At 43.2% G+C, this 18,959-nt stretch overlaps 1 protein-coding gene and 1 pseudogene across 10 annotated transcripts in view; one reads left to right on the top strand and one right to left on the bottom strand.

Annotated features, from left to right (window-relative positions):
* CYSLTR2 (cysteinyl leukotriene receptor 2) overlaps window positions 1–18,959 on the top strand; it is an 84,797-nt gene that overhangs the window by 50,158 nt on the left and 15,680 nt on the right. For 7 of the 10 annotated variants that reach the window (XM_042968417.1, XM_042968494.1, XM_042968272.1 and 4 more), the window contains one exon: window positions 3,529–3,605. The gene's annotated coding sequence lies outside the window, so the exon portion shown is untranslated. Of the gene's footprint in view, window positions 1–3,528; window positions 3,606–6,480; window positions 7,375–15,603; window positions 15,684–18,959 lie in introns of those variants that run through there. The other 3 variants (XM_042968783.1, XM_042968650.1, XM_015538996.2) reach the window with 3 other exon arrangements.
* LOC102952647 lies at window positions 128–16,856 on the bottom strand (annotated as a pseudogene).

The raw sequence follows: 18,959 nt of genomic DNA, 5'->3' as shown, positions 1-18,959 counted from the left end.
CAAATGCTGATTTGACATACACTCACATATAACTTTTTCTCTCATATTTACAACTCAACAGATTGGTGAATCCAAAGAAACTGGTATAATCACTATATAGAGCATACTGTGTTAGTATTTCAGAAGTTTATTCCAGCCCATTTCTTCTCTGATACTCTAAAACACCTTCATTATGTTGTTTGATGAGATAGATTCACAAGAAGATGGAGGTGCCCAAGGTCAGTCCAACTTGCAGCCAGTCAGGTCTGTTATGTGGTGGCTCCCAAATGTACAACTTTGATTGCACTGCAGAGCTGCTTGGGAGACTTGGCTAGAGCCAGCAGCTTGGAGAAGGGGCACAAATATGTAGCTGGTGCCAACTTGCTGGGCCAGGCTCCTGAATTTGATTACTTTAGATACCTCATAAAAGTGCAATCACACAGTATTTGTCTTTTTGTGACTAGCTTAGTTCACTTAACATAGTATCCTCAAGGTTCATCCATGTTGTAGCATGTGTCAGAACTCCCCCCTCCCCTTTTTTAGGCTGAATAATATTTCATTGTATGTACATATTATATTTTGCATATCCATTCATCCATCAATGGATACTTTAGTTGCTTCCACCTTTTGGTTATTGGGAATAATACTACTATGAACATGAGTGTACAAATGGCTCTTAAAATGTACCTCGTTGTGCAATAGCTGCTTTCAATCCTTTGGGGCATATACTCAGAAGTAGAATTGCCATATCATATGGAGGGTAATTCTATTTTTAATTTTTTGGGAGAAACCACACACATCCTACCAACAATGCACTAGAGTCTGTTTTCTTCACTTCCTTTTCACACTTGTTATTTTTTCTTTTTTGGGTAACGGTCATCTTAATGGGTGTGAAGTAGCACCTCATTGTGGTTTTGAGTTGCATTTCTATAATGGTTAGTAATGTTGAGTATCTTTTCATGTGCTCGTTGGCCATTTGTATATTTTCTATTTCTATATTCTTTTTTTTTTTAATTTTTTTTAACGTTTATTTATTTTTGAGACAGAGAGAGACAGAGCATGAACGGGGGAGGGGCAGAGAGAGAGGGAGACACAGAATCCGAAACAGGCTCCAGGCTCTGAGCCATCAGCCCAGAGCCCGACATGGGGCTCGAACTCATGGACCGTGAGATCCTGACCTGAGCTGAAGTCGGAGGCTTAACTGAATGAGCCACCCAGGCGCCCCTCTATATTCTTTATATTCAAGTCCTTTGCCCATTTTTAAATTGGGTTGTTAGTTTTTGTTGCTGTTGAGTTATAGTTCTATTTTTATTCTGGATATTAATCCTTTATCAGATATGTGATTTGCAAATATTTTCTCCCATTTTGTGGATTGACTTATTACCCTTTGATGTGTCCTTTGATGCACAAAAGTTTTTAATTTTGATAAAGTCGAATTTGTCTATTTTTTCTTTTAAAATCTGTATTATATTCAAGAAATCATTGCAAAATCCATGAAGCTTTCCTCTATGTTTTCTTCTAAGAGTTTTATAGTTTTAGCTCCTTTGCTTAGATCTTTGAACCATTTTGAGTTAATTTTTTGTATATGGTGTTAGGTAAGGGTCCAACTTCATTCTTTCACACGTGAATATCCAATTTTCTCAGAACTACTTGTTGAAAACACTGTCTTTTCCTATAAATGGTCTTGGCACCCTTATTAAAAGTTACTAGACCCTATATGTGAGTTTGTTTCTGAGATCTCTATTCTACTTCATTAGGCTATTATCTATCTTTATGCCAAGACTATACTGTTTTTCACTACTGTAGTGCTGTAGTCAGTTTTGACATCAGGAAGTATCGGTCCTCCAACTTTGTTCTTTTTCAAGATTGTTTTGGTTATTTGGGAGTCCTTTAGATTCCATATGAATTTTAGAATAGATTTTTCTACATCTGAGAAAAATATCATTGGGATTTTATTAGGGATTGTATTGAATCTGTAGATTGATTTGGATATTATTGATGTCTTAATAATATTAAGTCTTTTAACCGATGAACATGGGATGTCTTTCCATTTATTTATGTCTTCTTTAATTTCTTTCAGCACTGTTTTGTAGTGTTCAGTGTATAAGTCTCCTTAATTAATACCTAAATACCTTATTTATTTATTCTTTTTTTAAAAAAGTTTATTTTTTTAAAGTTTATACACTTCCAGTGCAGAGCCTGATGTGGGGTTCGAACCCATGAGCCAAGGATGCTTAAGTCAGACTCTTAACCAACTGAGCCACCCAGGCACCCCTATTTATTCTTTTCAATGTTACTGTAATTGGAATTGTTCTTTAATTTCCTTTTGGGTTATTCATTTTTAACATATAGAAATGCAAGCTGATTTTTGTGTGTTAACTTTGTATCCTGCAACTTTGCTGAATTTGTTTATTCTAACAGATTTTATTTTGTATGTAGCATCTTTAGGGTTTTTTACATATAATTTTATATTATCTGCAAACAGACATAGTTTTACTTATTTCTTTCCAATTTGGGTGTCTGTTATTTCTTGTCTAATGTTACTGCAACATTCTATACAAAAAACTATGAGAATTTTAATGGGGGCTGGGAAAGTGAGAAATGGTTGGATTGAGGACACATTTTGCTGCTAGAACAAATAGAATTGTTTGGCTTGGATATGGTTGTGGGAGAAAGAGAGGAGTTAAGAATGACTTCTAGGTTTACAGACGTAATAACTGGTTGAACCATTGTGGTGCCATTTATTAGATGGTGTAGTTGGGGGAGTATATGCTTGGGAGAAGCCATATTAAATGTGGCCATGGATGTGGACAACATACATAAAAGCAAGAGAATATGGTAGGAAGAGGTCAGAAGACAGACTTTTGGGGCAAGCTCACATTTAGAAAAGGAGAAGAAAAGGAATCAGAAAGGAAGGCAATGAAGAAGCAACTGAAGGGGTAGAAAAAGAACAAGGAGAGTCAGAGAAACAAAAAGGAGAAAGTTGCAAGAAAGTGGCTTTGGTTAACTGTGCAACAAATTGGGGAAGGAAGATGAGGACTGAGCAAGGACCTTTTACATGAGTGTCACTGGTGACCTCCAACACAGTATTTGCAGTAGAATGGGGAAGGCCTCCACCCATGTGCAAATAAATCGGAAAAGCAAGTGGGTAATGGGAAATGCTCTAAACAACTCTAAAGTGCTATACCTATAAGGCATATGAGGTGACATTGATGTTAGTGTTGTCATGGGAACAAAAACCATTTAGGAGAACCAATAGCTGCCTAATACGGGTGACTCTAACTCATCACATTCCCCAGATCTGTTGGGAAAGATGCTGATAAAAACAGTGTTAGAGAGACAGGGCTAATCCCTAAAAGGTTTCTTCCTTTTAGAGGTAGTCCCTAGCTGAAATATCTCCCCCTTCTTCCTGAGAAGGAAGCCAGACCAACACCCACACCAAGTCCTATAAGCACAGAAACACCAGCTGACCAAAGTTCCTTATCTTCTTGCTGTGAGCTGAAACTGTTTATAAACTAAATTTGCTCTTTCACTTTTCTTCTGAAAAAGCTGGATTACTTGGAGGAGGAAGGTGGGAGGAATAGAGAAGACCGAAGCAAAGCCAGCTGAAACACAGAAACCTTTGGGTGAGCATTTTCATCTTTGCTTTGTTAATTCATTACTGAGAATTAGACCTTGCTTATCACTTCATAGTCGGAAGAATGACTTTTGAAAAGTATGTTAATTTTGTTCTAGTGTAAACTTTTTTCCTACCATATACATGGCAGTTTAAAAGATGTTGGGAAAGTATAGAAAAGTAGAAGGAAGTAAAAACCACTACTGAGCTAGTCTCTATTGACATTTTGGGGGATATTTCTTTTCATTCTTTTTTTGCATGTCTGCATATAGTTTTAGTTTGATCTCCACTGTTGTGTCCATACAGTGTGGATTACTTAATGATAATTTTTTTTCCCGTTAGAGCATAAATTGTTTCTACATTGCTGTAAATTCTTCATAACGGTAATTTTAAATTGCTGGATATTGTTGCATTGAAGAGATTTGCTACATCTCACTCAAGCATTCCCTTGCTTTTGGCCATAGAGCATCTTTCTTATTTTTTATATACTGGGACATTTAATGTTTATTTTTTGAGAGAGCAAGAGGCAGAGAGAGAGGGAGACAGAGGACCCGAAGTGGGCTCTGCGCTGACAGCAGAGAGCCCACATGGGGCTTAAACTCACAAACCATGAAATCATGACCTGAGCTGAAGTCAGACGCTTAACCAACTGAGCCACCTAGGCACCCTGCAACTGGGTCATTTTATTATGTAAAATGTATCTTTTTCCCATTCAGGGGAGAGGCAATATATTGGGGGAGAGGAAGTTAAATTTGAGAATGTAGGTGTCAGTGGTTTTACGTGGAGGTAGAAAGAGAGAGAGTGTGTGTGTGTGTTTGAGAGCATATGTGTATAATCTGTTTATTACCTCTTTGGGACCTGATTCAGTGGTTTAGCTGCACATTCAGCCAAAATCACCTGATTCTGAGGAAATTAAAAAAGTATCCCTAAAATAACTAAAACCTAGATTTTAGAGGTAAGCCAGTCATGTGTAGTAGTCTTTTGTTTTGTTTTGGTTTGTTTTTCAAAAATTTCCCAGATTGTTCTAATGGGTGGCCAGCAAAATAATAGCTGACATAGGTCATTTGAAACATTTTCCTGTCTCTGACCCATGCCTGAGATCAATATGTATTAAGGGAAGGAGAGGTACAATTTCAGGCAAGCCACCCAGATCTTTCTTTTAATACTATATTAATAATGCAGAAGTAATTTGTGGGAAACATAAAATGAACAAAACCTCTAGAAATTTCTATCATCCACCTCACCCACATAAACTCTTGAGATGAGAATCTATTTATGAGTTTCAACTTACTAATGCTTTAAAGACATGGATTTGTTTCCAGTGCATTGGTTAAAAGATAGGGAGGTTGGGGCTCCAGAATGTTCCAAATGAATCAAAATTAAGCCCAGCATCTGTTAGCATTCTGCCTTCCTACCCACCTGGGGTTATCAGGGTACAAGACAACATAAATAACACCTGTTCTGGAAGAAAAATAACATATTTTTGCAATGTTCTCATTGCTCTGTGTCAGGATCACCTTGGGCGTTTTTGGTATCTCATGTGTATTCCAGACTCAGAGACTCCCATTTTTCAAGTTTGTCTTACACACCAGACTTGGGAGGCACACTCGTCCTCCAAGGCTAAGCCTGGAAGATAAAAGCCTAACGAGAGCTTGTACAGTTACCCAGTGGGCTCTCCTTAACATAGCAGCCAAAGAGAGAAAGACAAACATTTGTCTGGATTGCTCAGCTTTGCCATTGCACCTTATCAAATTTATGTCAGAACCTCCAGCACCATATCTGTGATTTTCTGGGGGGCACTGACCACTGCCTTCTTTGTATTGGAGTTAGTTATGTGCAGGTGTCAACCCTTCTACTGACCAAGAATGCCCGAAGATGGAGTCCTTGCAGAAAACCTAGTACATGAGCTCTGTTAAGAATAGATGAGAAGGTAGGGGAGCCTGGGTGGCTCAGTCAGTTGAGCATTTGACTTCGGCTCGGGTCATGATCTCACAGTTGGTGAGTTCCAGTCCCACATCGGGCTTTGCTCTAACAGTGCCAGGCCTGCTTCTGATTCTGTCTCCCTCTCTCTATCCCTCCCCACTCAAGCTCTCTGTCTCTCTCAAAAATAAATGAAATTAAAGACTAGATGGGAAGGCATAAATATATTAATTCATTAATGAATGTGGAGTTTAGCTAATAGCTTATGTTTATCTCTGTTGAACCTATTGACCTCTTTATATCATTAACTGACCCATGGAGAAAACGGTACAAGGTTTCAGAGTATTTAAAGCAAAACTTCTTCCTATCGGATAGATGACTTAGTGGCAGTGTAGGCTGATGCCCTTGACAAGGGAACTAGTAGAAGCTGGAGCAGTGAGTGGGAACCAAAGCATCTCAAAAGTTGGAAGCGTCCTTGAGAAGAGCCAGGGTCAGGAAAGTAAACTTTTTGTTTCTCTGGTGTTTCGAAGAGAGGTTTCAAGGAAAAGGGGAAGGAGATTTGAAGAGAACTAGAAGGAAAAAGAGAGGGGAAGGGAGGGAGGACAGGACAGGGGTGGGGGTGGGGGATAGACAGAAGAATTAAGTGGAGGGAAAGCGGGGAGCACAGCCTCTTTGCTCCAGGGATTTAAAGATTAATTAAGCTGGAAGAATTTAAAAGGATCCAGTGTACATACCTTTATTGTACATTATAAAAACAAGAATTTTTTTATCATTAAAAAAAAAAACAATTTCCCGTCTTTTCATGTTTAGTACAGAACACATGATGGTCTACAGAGTACGTGGGGGCATTGCCGATTCTTTAAAGGATGTTGGTTTCATTGTATTTTGAGTTTTACCTTAACGATAACTTTGTTCTCTTATAAATTCTCTGAGAGGATTAAAGTCCGTTTTCCTGGCAGACACAAATCCCTACGGGGAACTTGGCACAAAGTGAGAAAAACGACTGTCAGCCCTCAGAGATACAGTGTCCCTTTCTACAGTGTTTAGAACAGAGCACTATTTGGGTTCTTTCTGTCAATACCCCTCTACCCCCATGCCACTGATTCTGTATGCCTGTCCCCAGAGCCTAGATTGAATTTAAGAAGTGGAAAGTTGGTGAGGAAAAATGTGCAAACGTCATTTTGTTACAAAAGACCATCGGGATTCTTTTCCTTAGAAAATATTTATTGTGAGACATAAAATGAGGGAGGTGAATAATACCTTCATTAGCTCATTCAGTGGCCATTTATTTGAGCATGTTTATGTGCCACAAGCCATGCTAGGGCCTGAGGATACAGTGGTAGACAAGTGAGGCTTCCTCCTGCCGTTAGTGGTGACCAGTCTGGTGGGTGGGGTTAGACAGGAGCTATGGCTGGCCCATGGGGTAGGTGCTGGGACAGAAAGCCCATGGGGCAGCAGGGCCAGGTGGGGCAGTAGCCAGCCAAGAGCTCCAGGGGGCAGAGAAGGCTTTTGCTGGAAGAAATGATGTCATAAAGAAACCTGAGATTGGGTAAAAGATGGCCAGGTGATCAGCTGGAGCTCAGAGTAAATAGGCAACAGAAAGCCAGGTGTGTTGGTTCACGAGGCTGGAATGGACTTTACTGAGGGGAGTGGAATGGAGAGAATATCCCAGATGACAAGATCCATATTGTGATGTGCCTGGAGTTGAACTTGATTCTGATGTGATGGTGATAAACAGAAGAGTAATATGGTCAGATATGCCTTTTGGAAAGGTCACTCTGGCCACTGTGTAGAGAATGCACTGAGAACAGCAAGAGTGGGGGCAGGGAGCCATTCAGGAGACTGTGTCCTTTGTGCAGGTGAGAGATGACAACTTGTACTGGGACCGCCATCAGCTCCTCTGTAACGTCTATACCGGAGCATAGACAGGAGGGTAATGAGGCCAGGCCTCCCTTGGAGAAGACACTGGACAGCAGGACAGGCCAGGGGAGGAGGAAAGCCCGTGGTTTGCTCTTGTTCCGTGCCCTCTCCTCATTAGGCTACGGATGCCCACTGCCCCCGTGCCACTGGCAGCTTCCTAGGGCACCTTCCTGGGCCATTACCTTGGTTTTCCATTTTTCCATACATATCAAAACACACCTCCTTATCTATTTGTTATCAATTATCCCACATCCGGCATGCCAAAAAGTTCTCAGGCTTTTCTTCCCTTGGCAACAGGCAGAGTTGCATTAGGCATGACACTGCATTGACTGTGCCAGGCTCAGGGCAGCTTCGTGTCGGAGGCTTTCTTTCACCTGTGTTGCCTCCTGGTCTTCTGGATAACTCTGAGAGGTTGAGTACTCGCTAATGTTCACACAGTTAGCAAGGGGTAGAGCTGGGATTGGGATCCTGTTGCAATTTAAAGTTTTTCTATGACATCGCAATGCCTCGGTATCATTCCAGGAAACAAAGAACGTTTAACAAGCTCCCTTTGTAAATGATTTCTTGGCTCTAAAAAGTGAATTCGATGGTGAAATATGAGATGGCTCGGTAGGAGGGAAGAGAAAGAGAGGGAGTTTTAATTTTGAATGAGTGGGCTTTGAGGGAGCCTCTGAGTCATGGCTCTTAGGCACTTTCATTGCAGGCAAGGAAAGTCCCTAATGCTGACACAGTCATGAGGAAATTATTGGACTGAGTTGGGCAATGGCTTCTGAGATGACAGTTGCTGGCTTCTGTCTTTCTTCTGTCTTTGCAACTCGAAGACTGGAGAATCAGAGACAGATGCAAAGTGGCCCTGCGGCCTTCCTGAGGCCAGGAACTGGGCAAATCACAGAGACCACCATTCTTCCTGCATACACTGGTGAAGGGCATTTGGGGACAAAAAATTGTCGAGGTATTTTTATAAAATTAAATCCATAATCCGTGTCATAGGATTATTACATTATTAACATTATTACTAACAAAGAGCTGAGAAAAGTTATAAGAGCCAGAGAAAAGATAGCACGTAGTCAAAATAATGCTTAAAAAATGAAGTTATATGTTTAAGGAGCCCAGAGTGGTCCCTGTGTGTTCGGGGTTCTTTGTGTTCAATTTGTCTTTGTTTGTTGTAGCGGCTGAGTGTTACTGGTTAGGGAGAACATGGAAGAAAAACTAGCTTTGGGAGAATAGTAGAGAATGAAACAAGGAAATTAAGCAAAGACAGAGGCAGAAGGAGGACGTCAGAGATAGTGCCACACATCTCACTCCTGGGGGCAGAGAGAGGCCCCTTCACATGCTCGGATGCTGACCTTCTGCTAGGCTTCAGCTCCTGCTATGCCTCTGGGGATAATTTGCTCTCTGGAAGCATTTGTACCCTCCAAATACACAATAAAGAATGAAATTGTGAAGAAAGTCCAATTTGAAGAGGCAATTATCCACAAATGTGTCCAAAATTCATAGGCACCTTTTTGCACAGGAAAATTATCCAGAAAGGAACATCACAGGAGAATGTATAAACGAGGAGAAAAGCAACCAAGCAAACAGAGGAGAAAAGCTTACCTGCAAGGGGTAGAAAAAAAGGCAACTGTTGTTCACCTCTAAGTCTGATGCTGACATCTGACCTCTGACATTTTGGCCACACTAGCGCTTTCCAAATGGTCACTTTTCATCCATACAGATCTTTGCCCTAGTGGCAACTCTAGCAATACACATTTTCTTACGGTGCTTCTTCCGTCTGTCCCTGTGCATTTGTGGCGGTGGATGTCATTTTACCACACATTTTGTGGTCTGAGCAAAGTTCCCCTTTCAGTGGGAACACAGCCAGTGTGTGCTGCATATCCAGCCCCACTCCCAAACTGGACCTAACAGTCAACAGTTCAAGAGGGCCCAGCAGCTTTAGGAAGAGCCCGGGCCAGGAAAGCCCTGGCGGCTCCCTTAAGCTCACAGGAGTCGGGAAAGGTGCTAAAAGGAGAGGAAGGCTGATGCAAACTGAAGGGCACATGTGGATCAGCGGCTGGACAAAATCACTGAAAAGTTGGCAATCCAACTGCTACGATTTTACGAAAATATTCTGATTAGGAAACTTGATATCATAAGGTGCTTAGTCTTTAGAGCTAAAATAGGAAATCAAATTAATGAAATTCAAAATTTATTTTGGGGGTTTCTGAACTTTCTCTGAACATTCTGGAATTTAGTCAGCAGGCAGGTCAGGGAGACTGACCAATTCGCAGTATCCTCCTTCAGTATCCCGGTGGGTTCCTGAAGAATCTGAGGAGAGATGGCGATGGGGGGCTGGAGATTTTGGTTATAAAAGAAGCCACTTAGGGGGCATCTGGGTGGCTCAGTCAGATGAGAGACTAACTCTTGATTTTGGTTCAGATCATAATCCCAGGGTCGTGGGATTGAGCCCTGCATCAGACTCCATGATGGCATGGAGCCTGCTTGGGATTCTTTCTCCCTTTCCCTCTGCCCCTCTCCCCTGCTCACGTGCGCTCTCTCTCTCTCTCTCTCAAATAAAAAAATAAAAATAAACCACTTAGTTTAGGCAATTACAAGGGAGAAAGTGTTCCGTGCACTCGGTCACCACAGAGATCCTCCGTCTGTTGTGACGACTGCTTGTGAAAGCCTCCCCGCCCTTGCTGCAAGGGCTCACTCAGGTCTTCTCTGTATGGAACACAGGCCAGATCCAAACACCCTTCCTCAGAGGTTTCAAGCTACTCCAGAAACCCACAGCAAGCCTATGAACAATACACTGAATTTTCTGCCTGCTGAGTTCCAGGGTGAATCAGACACAGGTTGGTGGGACCTGGGAAGACAGGGCTCTGTGAGCTTTGCAACTTCCAAATGTGGAGTCCTAACTAGAGGACAAGAATTAGACAATAAAACTCTGCATAGGCCATGGGGCAGAAACTCCAATTATCCTTCAGGGTGAATTATCAGGCCCCGGGACTCTGGCTGAAAAGTCCCTCTGGTCCCAGAGCTGTTAAGGAGAATCCCTACAGTACAGAGAAAGTCAGTTAGAGAATTTCCTCCTCAGGGTACTTCCAGAGCCATAAATACTATTCAACATTTACTGCTTTACAGCAGATCTGGGTCAAGGTGCTGACTTGTCAGCTATGAGGCCTGGGGAGGTAAATGGCATTTGGAAGGCAAAAGGGCATTAGCCTGGTGGTTTGCAAAGTGACTTGCACTTTGGGGCACCTTGAGGCACTTTGCGGGGAGACAGGGAAAGGGAGGGATTGGAGCAGCAGAATGCTCCAAAGTGCTGACTCCAAGGAAAAGGGGCCTTCCTGCCCCCATTTATTCTGGAAATCTGGGACCAGCCCAGCTCCTCAATCAAAAGATGTTGTCACCTCCATTCTTTTTGTCTGTATTTCTGTTTTGGTCTCCAAGAACTTAATTTATGTTATCCCTTTAGAAAAAATCTGAAAGTACAAAACTGTTCCCAGGAGGCCAGAAAGTATACGAAGCTTTACATGCCTTCCATGACATTTGGGGCCAGGTCCAACTATTAAGTTAGCAGTCTTGGATTTCAAGAACCAGGCACTCAATGATACTTCCCTGTTTGGGAGTCAGGGAGACGTATCTGGTCAGCACTCTGGGGCCTCTGGGATTTCAAGGGACATTTTGCAGACTCTTCCAATCCAGAGTGTTGCATCCTCTCTTCACAACCTCGGGGGCTCAGTCTGCGGTCCTTTGCAGTAATAACAGCTCCCACGCCGTGCTTTCTCTCGTCCCAGCCCTGGCCTGGGTATCATTTGTGCGTCACCCCACTTCATCCTCACAGCAGCCCCGTGGCGAAATGACTAGTGCTATCACTGCCCCCATTTTACCAAGGAGGAATGGAGGCACAGGGAGATGAAGTTACTTGCCCAGGGTAACTCACAAAGCCAGTGAGTGAAAGAACCAGTGCTCAGTCACTGCTTCCTCCCTGCAGAGGCACCATTTCTTTTTATCCTTAAATCATCTCTCAGCCTTGCTTTTCCAGTGTGACCCATGCCCCCAGGGCCTTTTCACCTTTTAAATCATTTCTCTGGGCCCCCAATTCGAAGTTTAATCATAATAGTCAACATCGTTGAGTGCTCACACTGTGTGAGATACTTCACCCTCCCTGTGCCATTTCCAGATGAGGAAACCGAGGCCCAGAGAAGATAAATCACTTGCACAAGATCCCCAGGCTTGTAAGTGGCAGATTTGGCTCCACGATCTTATACCAACTCCCTCCTCTGAACATTTCCATGAACTATAAGAAGAATGTCCTATTTGCTATTCCACAGTATGCAGTAGCTCTGGGAGCTAAAATCCAAATTATACTCTAAAGTTGACAGAGGAAACAAAGGGCATTATTGTCGGGGAGTAGTGAACCGCAGGGTGGCTATTAAAGTAGAAGCTGCATGCAGTGGAGAACTACAAACCCACGGCGACATAGTGTGAGGACGTACATGTATGAGAGGAGGAAAGGGAGAGGTCTGATGGGGCTGTGAATTCACCTGGACCATCAAATCCCACGGTTCTGTGATGGTTTAATCTCACGATGGTATACAGGTCAGGAGATGCTAACAGTTTCTAAGCATCGGCGAACAAAATCCAAGGACCGTGATGACTTTGTACGTGGAGAGTAAGACACGGAGAGAATTCAAGGCACGTCATACAAAAGTAGTAGAGCTAACTCTGTCAACTGATTGGATGTAAGATATACAAGAAAGAAAAATTAAAGAAAACATCCCCCAAATGGCCACCAGCTGTATTGGTCTGCTCAAGCTGCCATAACAAAATAACCACAGACCAGGAGGTTTAAATAACAAGAACTTATTTCACACAGTTCTAGGGGCTGGAAGTCCAAATCAAGGTGCTAACAAGGTAGGTTTTATTCTGAGGCCTTTCTTCTTGGCTTGTAGGTGGCCACCATCTGACTATGTCCTCCCATGGCAGAGAGTGTTTCTTCTCCTAAGGACACTAGTCCTATTGGATCAGAGCCCTACCCTGTGACCTTATTTAACATCAGTTAACTCCATAAAAGCCCTGTCTCCAATACAGTCACATTTGAGGCTAGGGCTTCAACATAAAAATTTTGGGGGCACACAAACATTCAGCCCAATAACACCAGCTGAGTGGGATTGGTTTGAGAGGGAGGAGAAACCCAAGGAAGATGTGAGCAGAGACAGAGTCTCCAAATAAGTCTATCCTGTAGACAACTGGAAATGTAGGAATATGGCTTAGATTAGAAGTCAGGAAAAAACACTTAAAAATTTTCTAGTTCTCAGAGGTTTTTTTCCTTTAGTTATAAAATTGAGATAATACTAACTCAGCCTATCACACAAGATAGGCCAAGTGAAGCAAATGACATAACTGAGAAATTTTTTTTGCAAATTGTAAGTTAAAAATATGATATTTTCATATGAAAAAGACATCTGGGAGTCAGAGGCAGAGAGATGGAGTAAAGTCTTCATCGTGGGTGAGTTCTTGGGGGATTAGAGAGAGGTGAGCTGAGGATGGCTGGTGGGGCTCCAGTGGTTGTCCACAATTGGTAAAGAAGAACTAACAGTGGATTACTGAACAATCAGGAAATGGAAAACCACAAGTACCCAGGACCACAGAAGTTAGAGAAGTGGATGTTTCATAGACAAGACATGAGGAACAAATTCTAGAGTGACTGAGAAGGAAGTCTGAGAGGCAGCAGTAGTACGCGCTGGTGAGCAGGAGCAGATGACCTTATCTTAGTCATGTATGATTCGGAGGGGGCTCTCAGGAGGTGGTGGGGATGGGGCAGGGCAGCTCTTGTTGTAAATTAAAAAGAGGAAGATGAGAAAAAAATGACAACAGTGAGCTCAGTAGTACAGAGAGTTAAGGTGTAACAGGACAAGCAAAACAAAAACTTGAATAGGTCACAGAATTAGTAGGAGAAGAGAGAACTGGCATTTGGTTGACCACCTGCTAGGCATAGTGAACACATTCTTTCACTTGCAACTACAGGCAAGTCCTACAGGCTTTCTTAGCCTCATTTTGAAGGTGAGGAGGCTGAAGCTCAAAGGGTAAGTGTTCTACGACTAGAATGTGGGAGGGTAGGGAGTCAGAGCAGGTCTGCTACACTTCAGGCACAGTGTACATTCTAGTCTAGAGGTTCAGGTGGATGAAACGAAGAGAGGAAGAGACTGAAGTCACTGGAGGGAGGTTGGCTAAGAGTAACAATCAAGATGTCTCCAAAGAAAAGAAGACATGCATCTTCCCTCCCTGACTCAAAATCTTCCTCCGGCAATGCACCTCTTCATAACTACAGAGCTCAAGAGTGTCTTCTCCCATCTTAGCAGTAACTTTCTCGACTGCTGCACCTCTATCAGCTCCCTGTCCTTGGACTTCCACCCCACCCCTCTGGTCACTGATAACCTTGAGACTTTATCCCCACTGACTACCTGGTTTTTCAACCAGTCTTTCTCTTGGCCTCCTTGATGTTGCATTCTTGATTGGTCTCTTACGGTTTGGCCAGCCTTTGCCAATCATCTTTCCAGCTCCTGTTCTCTGCCTGCCCCTTAATTGTGGATGTCCCTGCAAGGTCCCGTCTTTGACATTCTTTTCTTCTCTGTTCTCACACCCCTGTGAGGTCATCCACTTTTCTGGCTTCAGTTAGCATTAAGCACTGATGGCCCTGCTCTAGACTGCAAGGGGACAGTTCCATTTACATGTGTCACAAAAGCTTCAAACTCAGAACGTCCCAAATTGAACTCATTTTCCCCCAAACAACATCTTCCTCTTGTATTCTTTTTATTAGTGTAAGGTAACATTCTCCCTGCAAATACCTGAGAAGATCCCCCCTTCCCTTGATTGGTCCCCCCTTCTATAACTGGTCCATCTGCAACTCTGGCCATCTCTCATTTTTCTTTATATCTCTTGGTCCCATCCAAATATGTCCACCCCCTCTGCCCTGGACAATCACAGGAGTGTCCTTTGCAATCTCTCTGAACTTAAGCTTGCCTCCTTCCAAACTGCCCTCCCATCTGCTGCCAGAATCACTTGTCTAAAATACAGATCTGCTTTCCATAATTCAAGGGCTCTCATTGCCCTCAGAGTAAAACCCAAACTCCTTAGTGTGGATGTAGGTCACTCGCAAATCACCCTCTGTTCACCTCATTCTCCCTTTCATGCTTCTCCTATACTGTATCACTTGCTGTTCCCCAAACTTGCCATGTGCTCTTAGCAACCAATCTTCATATATCCTGCTCCCCTGTCTGGAACCCCTGTCCCCTTTCCCTAGTCAATCTTTCCCCCTTAGTAACCTAAAAATTCCCTTGTTCCCCAAGGCTGTTCCTATGGCATTCATTTGGATGGCCCTTCTCACCTTGCTTTATCTATTAACTTATCTGATTTAGTCAGCACCATGGAGGTTCCTGTAGGTCCGAGACTGTATTTTCTTCTTTGTCAGATACACAGGACCCAGTATCTGTGGCTCAAGTAGAGACAGAACAGCTTTGTAACAGAGAGCTGGGAACTGGGTTTCAGCCCCATCCCACCACTAAATCACAAGTGACCTTGGGCACACACACTATTCTACGCCTTTGCCCTCTGGTTGTTCTCATCTGTGCAATAGCTGATGCAGAGTACCTCGGGCTGTTTGAGGACTAATTGCATTAATATACATAAGGAGATTTGCAAGGTGCCTACCACAGAGTAAACACAATACAGGTTGGCTGTTGCTTATTTTGAATGAACAAACATCTGTGGCTTGAGGTGGAGGTGGCTAACAGAGGATGTGTGCTTTCCCAGAGCCCTTAGGCAGGTTTGGCCAAGGTGGGTAGCTTGAAGTGAGGGCAGTGAGGTTGCCTGATGAAATCAGACAGCCAAGGGCCTGATGTTAACTTGCCAGAAGCATTCTCAGTGTGGGAGTTAGAAGTTCCAGAGACAGTGGCCAAACAGAGGACCCAGAACGTCACCTAGTGGCAATCTGGGAGGCTGCCGGCAGGCCGGTCTAGCTCTCCTGACATGGCGCTGACAGATTAGGTGCTGCTGAAAATCCCATCATGAGTTCCTTGTAAAGATGATGCAAGCAGACTGCACCGGCGTTTATTCTCCAGAAGATTCTCTGTTCTTTAGAAGTTTATCACAATCTCACAGCATCCCGTTGTGTAATGCTCCCTTTGCTGCTCTGCCGGGTATACCTACAGTCAGTGTGTCTGAGTGCCTCAGGCTTCAGGTTCTGAGACAGGTCCCAGAATTGAAGGTGAGTGCAGCTGTGACACACAGTAATGCTGACTGGGGTGGGGGGGGGGGCACTCTGTGACAGGGTCTAATGATCACCTGTGAATGTGTCACAAATGTATTTTTCTTTAAAAATGTGTATTTTTCTAAGTATAGATGAAAATAATTTCTGTGATGTTTTGGACAGTTGCAGCTTTGCTACAACCATGAAAACATTCTAAGCATCAATGGAAGCTATTCATCCTGGTCAGATTTATCTGGTCATGCAGCACATTTGGTTTTCTTCGTAACTAAAATATGGAATCCCCATCTGCTGCTGCTTCTCACTGTTTCTTCTTTGTTGTTGGATCACCAGTAAAGCTGCAGGAGACAAAGCCCTAATTCTTTCCTTGTTTCAAGCCCCCTCTCAGTACAGGAAGCTGTACACATGCTCTTTCTCTTCTCCTGCCAAGGCGGTGGAAATTAGGCTGTCAGTTTATTTCCTAATTTTCCTTGAATTTACCTCTTCATGTATTTCTCAGCTTCCTGTCACGTACTTAATTGGTCTGGCTGATTTTACAGCCACAGATAGCAGGCAATTTTTTTTTTCGTTTTCCTTTTTTTTTACATTCTAGTGAAAGGTTGAAGTGTGATGTGGTCAGGTATATTTTATGTGGGCAGAAAAGAACAATCAATGTTTTAAAGGATTCTCAAGAGAAAGTGTTGAGCTAAATGGAATTTTGGATTTGAGCTGGTCCTGCATTTAGCCTGTGGCTGTTAGGTAAATGAGGCTTCTAGGAAGGGTATTAGTGTATTCTCTTTCTTTAGCATTCCATGGATTAAGATGCTCTTGGACTCAAAGCTCCAGCTTCTGTAGGTATTGTCTCCCTGAAGCACAGGCTGTTTGCCAGCCATCGACCGCTCCCACTCCCCTCCAGGCCCCTATAGGGCCCAGAAACAATCCCAATCTCAGGCAGAGGAATGGAAGCAATTCTGGAACTCGGTGTTACCTGCAATTCTGGAACTCGGCTTTACCCTTAGGCTGATCTGATCCTGACTTTGTGCCATGACTCTGAAGTTGGGCATCTTTCCTGTCCTGAAATTTTGTCTCCACCTCATTAGGGAAAATGGACCCCTGCCTCGGCATCTCTGGCCTGAGTCTCTGTGTCCAAGGCTTTGTACAGCCCTTGGGCTCTCTAAGACCCAAGATCTCCATGACGCAAGGCCTCCAGACTTAGGGCCTCCAGGACTCAAAGCCTCCAAAATCCAGGGCTTCTGGGACCCAAGGCTCTCAAGGACTCAGGGCCTCCAGGATTCAGGGCCTGCCTGCACTGGTCAGGCCTCCTCTCAGGCCCCAAACCCTCTCCTTGCACTGTGGCTTGGCTGTAAAGGGTCTTGCAGCTTACAGATGGACTTCCCCATGAATTCTGCCTTGCTTCCCAGTTGCTCAAGGAATCCCTGTTGCTAGAGTCTGGTTTTGGTCCCCCCAAACATCTCAAGTTCCTGATGGAACATTTATTACTATCTATTGAGACCTCTTGTCTGTGGTTGTACCTGCTGGCTTCCATGCTCTACCTATGAGATGGGACTTTTCTCAGCATCCATAGCTGAGTGTCCCTGAAGGCTTGCCACACCCTAGTCAGGGAAGAGTGCAGGCTGCTTCCTAACCTTCCCAGGCTGCCCTTCTCATTGCAATTCACAAGCCATGTTAGTCTTGAGATGGGAGAAGTGGTAGTCTTCATGGTCAAAAAGTTTAAGGACTTGATTGCTTTCAAGTCCATTTTTCCTTTTTGAGATCCTTCCCTGGTCTGTTAGATATGAGATTTCCCTAAGATTCTCTCAGAATCTGGGCTCCAAAGTCAGGGTGTTTAAGACTAAAGTAGGTTCTGTATGGTCATATGGGTAGAATTCCATCCTTTCCAAAAAAAAAATGTCATTTGTAATGGAAGCCTTCCATAGGAATTCCTCTAGCTGGTCATACACCAGTCTTATTTACCATGTCTTGTATCTTTGTCCCCTAAGGCTCTGTTTGTTGACCCTGGTTCTAGTGCTGCACCCATCCAGAGCTGACATAATTGTGACATCTAATCGAACTTCATGCTTGCTTCATGGACTTGATTTGTGTTGACTGTACTACCTCTAGCATTTCCTGATTCAAAGTTCGATCCTTCTGTCCTGGCCTTGCAAACCAGTAGATACTTTAATTCTCTATAACATTGAATTAAGACACTATCTCCAGTTCCTCATTTTACTGTGTTCCCTTTCCCAAGTCAGGCTTACAGACTTCTAGCCTCTGAGGGATGATCTTTCTGAACCATATGTACATCCTTGACCTGTCTCCTGAACTCTAGAGTGTGTGCTCCTCATCCTAGCTAATGGCCTCACCATTCTCCCTATAACCCGAGCTGGAAACCTCAGACTTGCTGTTGAGATGGATCAAAAGCAGAGAGCCATTATCTGTGTAATCATAACTAAGCCCCTACCATCTCTCAGAAATAAGATGTGGCCCTCAGCTCTGCGTATAAGAAATCTCATCTTGTCAAGAAATCAATTCACACAAGCCAAACTCACAGGGAATTCATTTTTAACCCAGAATTCTGGTTATTCTGGTTTGGACATTTATAATGGGGGGCTATACTTTCCCTTTATTGTAATCTTCCAGTTCACCATTCAAAGTCCATCCTTTCAGAGAGGACTGATGAAGCAGATGGGTTATTAGAAGGTTCCCTGGTAGGAATAGACTGAAAGCAAAGGAGTGAAGTGGAATCAAGAGATTTTCATCGTAAACAGAATAAAGGTTATCAGTATTTCTGTACAGAATGCCTTTCTTGCAAATACCAACAGGAATCTACTTTTTACACTTCAAATGAATTTGAGAACTGAGGTCATCAACTCATCCTCATGGTCAGTGGGATGACAGATGTTGAAGCTAGGTCATTCCTACATTCATTCATGACAGTAAAGCAGCTAGGGAGCACTTACCCAGTGCCAACTACTCTATGAAGCTCTCTCTTTCTCTTTCTCTCTCTCGCTCTCTCTCTCTCTAATTTAATGTTTACAACAACCCCATGAAATTGATGTTATATATCCTTGTTGTGAGTTGAATTATGCCCCCCCCCAAAATATATCCAAGTACTAACCCCAGGTACCTGTGAATGTGACCTTATTTGGAAATAGAATCTTTGTAGATGTAATTAGTTAAGATGAGCTCCTACTGGATTAAGATGGGCCCTAAGCCAAATAACTTGTTCTTGTAAAAAGGTCATTCCTCCCTTCCTCCCTCGCTCCTTCTTTCTTCCTTCCTTCCTTCCTTCCTTCC

Source organism: Panthera tigris, chromosome A1 (genome assembly GCF_018350195.1).
Source record: "Panthera tigris isolate Pti1 chromosome A1, P.tigris_Pti1_mat1.1, whole genome shotgun sequence".
Lineage (NCBI taxonomy): Eukaryota > Metazoa > Chordata > Mammalia > Carnivora > Felidae > Panthera > Panthera tigris.
The sequence above is the reverse complement of the archived record's forward strand: the minus strand, read 5'-3'. Positions and strand labels throughout refer to the sequence as shown.